This window comes from Talpa europaea (assembly GCF_964194135.1).
Source record: "Talpa europaea genome assembly, chromosome: 9".
Lineage (NCBI taxonomy): Eukaryota > Metazoa > Chordata > Mammalia > Eulipotyphla > Talpidae > Talpa > Talpa europaea.
This window is the reverse complement of record NC_140076.1, coordinates 116,817,102-116,824,146: the sequence shown is the minus strand read 5'-3', so window position 1 is coordinate 116,824,146 and position 7,045 is coordinate 116,817,102.

The window sequence follows — 7,045 nt, the reverse complement described above, 5'->3', positions numbered from 1 at the left end:
CGAGAGCCAGGGGCCTCCGGTCTGCCCAGGCCCAGCATCTCCGGCCGGGACGTGCCTCCCCGTTGCTGCCACATCCAGAGCTCTGCTCGCGGGGAGGGGGCGCGGCGAGGGGAGCCCGCGGCTGCGGCGGCTCTGTCCCTGTTGGTCTCGATGAGGAAATTTTGATTGTAAGTGACAGAAACCTAAAATCAGACTCACGAAGAAATAAATACGCGCGGCTCGAGGAGTTGGCAGAGAAGGCGAGGAAACGGGACGAGGCAGGGCCCTGCGCTGGTCGCAGGCAAGCCGGGGGCGGGAGGCGCGCAGGGTCCTCTGTCCTGGCCCCTGGCCCGGAAGGTTCTCCCCCAGGCGCTCGTCCAGTCCACCAGAGAGAGGCCGTGTCCCCCTCACTGTGAGCAGAGGCGCACCCGGCCGGGCAGGGTCATGGGGAGCTGGGCCTGGAGTCGCCCTCCCCAGCGCTGGGGGCTCCGGGCCCGGGTCCCTGCGGACTCCAGCCTGCGGGGGGCTCCGTGTCTCCAGTGTGGACTTAGGAACCAGGAAGCTGGTTCCGGCCGCGGCTGCGGGGGTGACCCTATCCCCAGGCGGCTCCGGAGCACAGGGGAGGGTGGACTCGGCAGCACATCCTCACTGCCCAAGGCCGCCCGGGGGCGGGGCGGGACCTTGGAGCAGGGACATGCCAGCCGGGGCCCCTGGAGAGGCCACCGGTCAGCCCGTGTGGCCCTGGGCTCGTGGGCTTGTCGCCAGGCTGGTCACTGACAGGAGAGGAGAGGTTGGGCCAGCACTATCTGCAAGATCAGGTCCCTTTGCTGACCGCCGCTCCGTGCAAGACGCCAGCGGCCCGCCCAGGTCAGCTAAGGAGCAGCTGGGCCCTGGGAGAAGGGCGCTGGGGGACCGGAGGACACTGCGGCTGTGGCAGCAGTGGGAGGCAGGATGCGGGGGCAGGGCAGCCCCAGGAGGCTCGGCCAGGCTCCCCCCTGCCTGCCCCTCACACCCGCAATGTTCCTCTGCACCCCCTGCCCCCCCCCACCCCCACGTTATCTGGTCTCAGAGCTTCAGCCCAGACTCCAGAGATCAGCCCGAGAAAGGGTGGTGATCTGGAGCCGGGCGCGGGGAAAGCTGAGCGGGCTCAGCTCCCGGGACAGATCGCAGATGCTCTGCCCAGATTTCTCGCCTGCGGGATCCGCGGGCAGGTTGGTGCAGCTCAGGAGGCAGGACCCGAGAGGCTGGCTCCGGCCCAGCAGAGGCTTACCTAACCCCAGCAAGCCCAGCAGATCCTGCCAACACCGGGACAGGCCCCAGGGCGGGGCGTGAGCCTGGCGCTCGCTGAGCCAGCTTTAACCTCTTCCGCGCCGGGCCCAAGGCACGTCCCGGCAGGGCAGGGCAGGGCAGGGCAGGGCAGGCCCGGCTTCCAGGAACCGCTGCCTTCACCGCTGCCTTCCACCCCCAGGCCCCCCAGGGAGATGCCCTCCCTCGGGAAGAGGCACGCCCAGCCCATTCCGTCACAGGAGGCGAGGCCGGCTGGGGAGCAACCCGCGGCCCGGAGGGGCACGGCAGGGCCAGACGCGGGGGGAGGCGAGTGGGCCCCGGAGCCCCCCCCACCGCCACCTCTCAGGGCTCTCGAATCAAAGTTCCAGCCCCAAATGAGGGGCCGGTTGTCGAGGCCTGTCCATAAACGCCTCCTGGAACCTGCAGGGACTGATTCTGCAGGAGTGTGGGATCAAACCCACCGTGGCTATTAAAATTTCACACAAAGCTCAGCGCCTCAGGCCGCCTTTTCATCAGCCCTGGGCCCGCAGCCGGGGGTGGGGGTGGGGGTGAAGGAAGGACGCCTCGGGGGCACCCCCCCCCGCGTCCTGGGCACCAGCCCTGCCCGTGGACAAGGGGGCTGACGCAGACCCTCACGGCAGCTGCCCAGAGAGTCCCTTCTGCCCCCGTGAGCCCAGCCACCCCCGGAGGCCGCTGCGGGTCTGAGGCCGCAGGAGAACTTAAGTAACAAGCGCGTCTCAGCTGGGAGAGCGGGAGAGGGCGGCCAGTGAGGACTCGGGCCCCGGGGCAGCGGTGCAGGCCGAGGGCCGGGCCTGGCACGGCAGGGGCCAGTGGCTGAGCTGCCTGGACTGTGGCCTTGGTCCTCGTGGGCCGGGGCTGCAGCTGCAGGGACTGTCCGTGCGGTGAACAGGGCTGCTGGGCCCGGCATCCGTGGGCCCCCGCGGCACAGCGTTGTGCCAACCAAGCGAGCAACGAGGGTGGTTAGCGGGAGTAAACAGCCAAATGCCACAGTCACCACAAAGCCGCGCGCTAATCCACCTAAGCCAGGAGGGCGGGTGGGGCCGCCCCCTCCCTGTGCTGCCCCCAGGCAAGCCCCCCTTGAGTGGAGGGGTGCGCCTGCCCCCGCTTCAGGGTCATAGCAGGTCAAAGCCAAGCCCCTGCCCTGGAAGACACTCCACGGTCAGTGCCCACAGGTGACCAGGCGGTTGTGTCCCTGTGAGGAGGGCCGTCCAGAGACTCGAGGCAACGTGACCCGGCCAGGTGGGCGCGGGCGTCTGCTGCGAGGCCAGGGGCACCGGGTCGGAGGCCAGCACACGCCTGAGCTCCCCGACCCGGGGCAGAGTGTCGGGATGGGAGAGGTCTCCTCCCCCGGCTGGCCGCTCAGGCACGTGTGTCCACGCCGGCCAGGCTGCAGCGTGCTCCTGTCCCCCGCCCCCGGGCCTCGAGCTTCCCAACCCCGACGGGCTTGAGCTGACCACCTGGTCAGAGCAGAGCCAGGAGCTGCCCGGGGGGCAGAAGGCTGCTGCGGGGACGGTGCTTAGTCGGAGGGCGGGCTGACAGGCGGGGTCCCGGGGTGCTGGCCAGCTTGTTCAGCAAGACCGCTGGGCCCAGAGGTCAGGTAACTTTCATAGCCGAGGTGCCCAGCCTGAGACCAGGGTCTGAGCCCCCAGGCCTGGGCCTCCTCGCCCTGGGGTGCACCGCTGGGGCCTCTGATGGCCTCTGTTCCTCCTCGGCAGGCCCTGCCCACCCTGCCCTGTCCTGCCCGGCCAGGCTGCCGGCGGAGGGAGTGGCCAGGTGCGGGCCCAAAGGTAGAGAGGGGTGCTCCCTCGAGCTCCCTCCAGCGGGAACACCAGCGGGCAAGCGCCCCCGCAGCTGCTCAGACTTGCTGGCTTCCAGGCAGCGGGAGAAGAACCAAGGGGCTGGCTCGAAGCCCTCACCAGGGCCCCGGGTCTCAGGCAGCCCCAGCCTCGGTCTCCCCACCCAGTCAGCGGCTCCCGCTGTCACCCCCGCTGTCGGACCACCCCGCATCTTGGCTCCTTGTGTGATGAGATTTGGGAGTGAGGCCTCCCTGGAAGGTGGCTCTCCCCTCCCCCAGGGGCAAACCCGCTGAGTTTGCCGGTGGTGGCCTCTGGCTGGCAGCACGGAGGCCCCGGCTCACGCCCCTGTGGCGGGGGCTGTAAGCGGGACAGGGGGCAGGCTGCATCGGGGTGGCCCGAGCACCGCTCGACCACGAGGGAGACACCAGACGGTCGGGGGAGACACAGAGTCGCCTGCAGCTCCGATGCTGCCCACAGACCCCATACAGGCCTCCCCACTCCCCGCACGCCCCTCGCCACCCACGCCTGCCCCCCTGGCCGAGCCGTGCCCCTCTCCACCGCGCCCCTCACCCCCCCGCCCCGCGCCTCTCGAGCGCTCACCTGGGCGAGCGGAGTAGGGGTATCCTGCCCTGTGTTCTTGGCAGATGCCGCCGCGCTTGCGCGCCCGCTGGGAGGGGGCAGGCGTCCTCAGCAGTGGACACAGCTGCCCTGCACAGTGCCAGGCGGGCGGTCGCCCTGGTGCTCGGGGACAGCGTCACCGGACGGGGTGGAGCAGCAGATGCCCTCCGCCGGCCCGAGTCCCTCCGGCTTCACGTCCTCCCCAGAGCACCTGGACCCATGGGCCACACCCCAGCGCTCGGACCCTCCTGCTGGGGGCATCGCCTACACTGGGCTCCTTGCAGGCATCTGTGCTGGCAGCAGGGCGAGGGCGCGGCCAGCCCCAGGGTCAGAGTCTTGCTGGCCTTGCTCCCGCTTCACCCGCTGTCCAAGCAGCACGGCCAGCGCAGGCCTGGGTCCCCGCCTGCTGGCCCAGCCCGGGGCCAGGAGGACTGTCCCTGGCCCCAGGTGGCTGAAGAGATCCTGTTGCTTCCCACCCTCCTACCCTCTTCTCGGTGCCATCCGCTCCCAAGGCCGCGTCCCTGGCCCCCAAACCGTCCGTGGGGCTGGCTGCCCAGCACAGCAGCCCTTTGTTTGGGGCTGGCGTCGGGGTCCTGGCATCTGGAGCTCTCTCTGGTTGAGGGCCGAGGCCAGCCTAAGGCAGAGAGGGCCGGCAGGGGGCGTGTGTGGGCCATGCCTCCCCCCCCCACCCCTGCCCCGGACCTCAGGTCCCCTGCAGGCACCCCCACCGCGGGGCCTCCCCCCAGGGCCCATCTTTGCCGATCATCGTATCTGAGATCAGGCGTCTTCCGAGGGGCAGGATCTGACAACGCGTTTGTTGTCACCGGAGCCTCCTGGAGACCCTGACCCTGGCTCAGGGGAGCGGAAAACGGAATTTCCTGCTTTGCCACGGTGTTCGCGGGCGGGGGCTGCCCTGGAGCACGTGTGCCCCCGGAGCGCGTCCAGCAGGACCGGCCCTGCAGCAGGCGCGGCCCAGTGCAGATGTGCCCCGACCTCTTCCCTTTTGGGGGGCACCTCCTTTCCCGGGACTTACAGTGCGGGTTGAACCCTCCAACTGGGCTCCCCCAGCCTGTGCGGCAGAGGGGCAGGGAGTGACACTGGCCCAGAGGAACGTCTCGCTGCATAAGGGCCACCCGTGAAGTCAGGGCGGGTGAGCGCCCTCGAAGCCGGCGCCCGGCCTGGGCGGCTACTGCCCGGGGCCGAGGCTCCGTCCCTGCCTGACTCCGCTCGCGGTGCATCCAGCAAGCAATTGCGGGCCTCTGCGGAGCCAGGAGGGCACTGGCGTTGAGACACCCCCCGGGCGAGCCGAGTTCCTGGAACAGCGAGGTCTGCCAGGTGGAGCCAAGTGGCGGCAGCTGCTCCCCGGCCCCTGCCCAACTCTGGCACCCCTCAACCTCCAGCAGCTTGTCACTGTGTGCCTCAGTGCGGGGGTGGGGGCTGCAGCCCCTGGACTGCCTGGAATTCGGGCGCCTGGGTCTCGAGTGAGCACAGACTCTGGAACAAGAGAAAGTCGCTCCTCATGGGTAGAAAGTCAGCCCTGGCCGCGGCCTCCCCTCCACAGATGCTGTCCCTGGGCCCCCCCGGAGCCCCAGAAGGGGCCAGGGTGGTTAGACCAGATGGGAAGCGGGTGGGGGGGCTTCTGCACTGCCCACCCTCCTGGGAAGGACGAGGAGGGGGACCCCTGCCGCAGCGTGAGGCCTGGTCCTCGCCACACTGGACACCTCGTCCAGAGGGAAAATCCCAGACCTGGAGCATGAAGCCCCCTGGCCAGCGTCCCCAGCGCGCCCTCTACCAAGCCCAGGGGCGACTGCATCCACCAGCGACGAAGTGGCGGTGCTGCATCCTGGAGGGCTTCCTGGCGGTGGTGGGCATCGTCTCAAGTGCACACACGCGTGGGCCCAGGGACCCCGGGAGCGCGGCCCAAACCCCTCCAGGGCGCGGAACTGTCCCGGCCAGCGCCCTCTGAGACAGCTGCGGGGTCCGGCCAGCCCGTGGGCGCGGGAGGGGCAGGCGCTCTGCACAGGCAGGGGCGTTGGCTCCAGTAAGCACTTGTGGCACGGGGACATGGGGCGCCAGAGACAGGCGCCGGCTGGGGCTGCGGCGGGGAAGGGTCTGGGCTTGTGCAGCCGAGCCCTGGTCCCGGGAGCTCTGTCCACCTGGCCGGGCCAAGAGCTGGACTCGCACGCGGGGTGGACCGGCTCCCTGGGTCCCTTTGTGACACAGAGTGACTCTCCATCCCTTTGCACTCTGAGACTCGGTTTCTCCTCCTGTAAAGTAGGGTGAGGAGCAGAGGCCCCGCGTGAGGCCCGTCCCTTGTGTCAGGCGGCCCTGCTGGCCCCTCGAGGCTCAGAGCTTCCAGGAAGGTCCCCAGGCCACCCCGCGGCGGAAGCTGTGTGGGGTGGGCGGCACCGGGAGGGGCAGGCCTGGCGGGCTGGGGCGGAGGTGCTGGGCGTCCGCCACCCCCGAGCAGCCCCCCGAGGCCTGGCGCTGTGCTTCCCAGCCCAGCCTGGCTCTGCCACAGACGCTGAGCACCGGCATCTGTGTGGGTGGCAGCTCCACAGCGTGGCCGCCCTGGGGACAGCGGGCGCCTGCTCTGTCCAGGCTCCTGTGCCCTGGCGGCCGGCAGGTCACCCCTCCCCACTGTGTATCAAAATATGCTTTTTGAAACTGTTTCCAGGATTGTAAGGTGAAAAATGGTGGTACTGTCCAGAATTCTTTTTTATGCATACAAGAGCTGGGGTGCAGGCCGGGGGGGGGGGGTGAGAAGGCTCACCAGAGACAGAGCGGGGAGCAGAACAGGCAGACTGATGGAGTACACTGCTGAGGGGAGCAGCAGGAGACAGGAGAGGTCTGCTGCGCCATGTGGGTAGCTCCCTGGCCGGCCAGGGGTCGAACTGGCGCTGCAGAGGCTGCGGCCAGCTTCACAGTGCTGGGACTTAACCCCTGCGCCACCAGGGAGGCCCTGCCCAGAATTCTCTTAGAACGTGACCATAGTTTCCCTTGATCTGGGTTGCACACCCTCGGTGCCCAGGCCGGCGGCCGGCAGGGCTTTGCCTGCCCCACAACGGCCACTCCCTGGGCCTCCTCAGATTTTTGTTGTCTGGAGAGGGAGTGTGTGTGCGCGTGCAGTGTGTGCGTTACACTCTGGTGTGCGACTACATACATGTTTGTATGTGTGCTGCGGACGAGTGTGCAGGGTGTCCACGTGTGCACATGCATGTGTGCGTGTGAGTGTGCTCGCTGCACCCGCCATCATCAGCGCCGCTGTGCAAGCGGCTCCCTCCCTGCCTGTTCAGCCTGCGGAGCTGGGCCCGAGCGCCTGAGAGACTCGGCCTGCTTCCCGC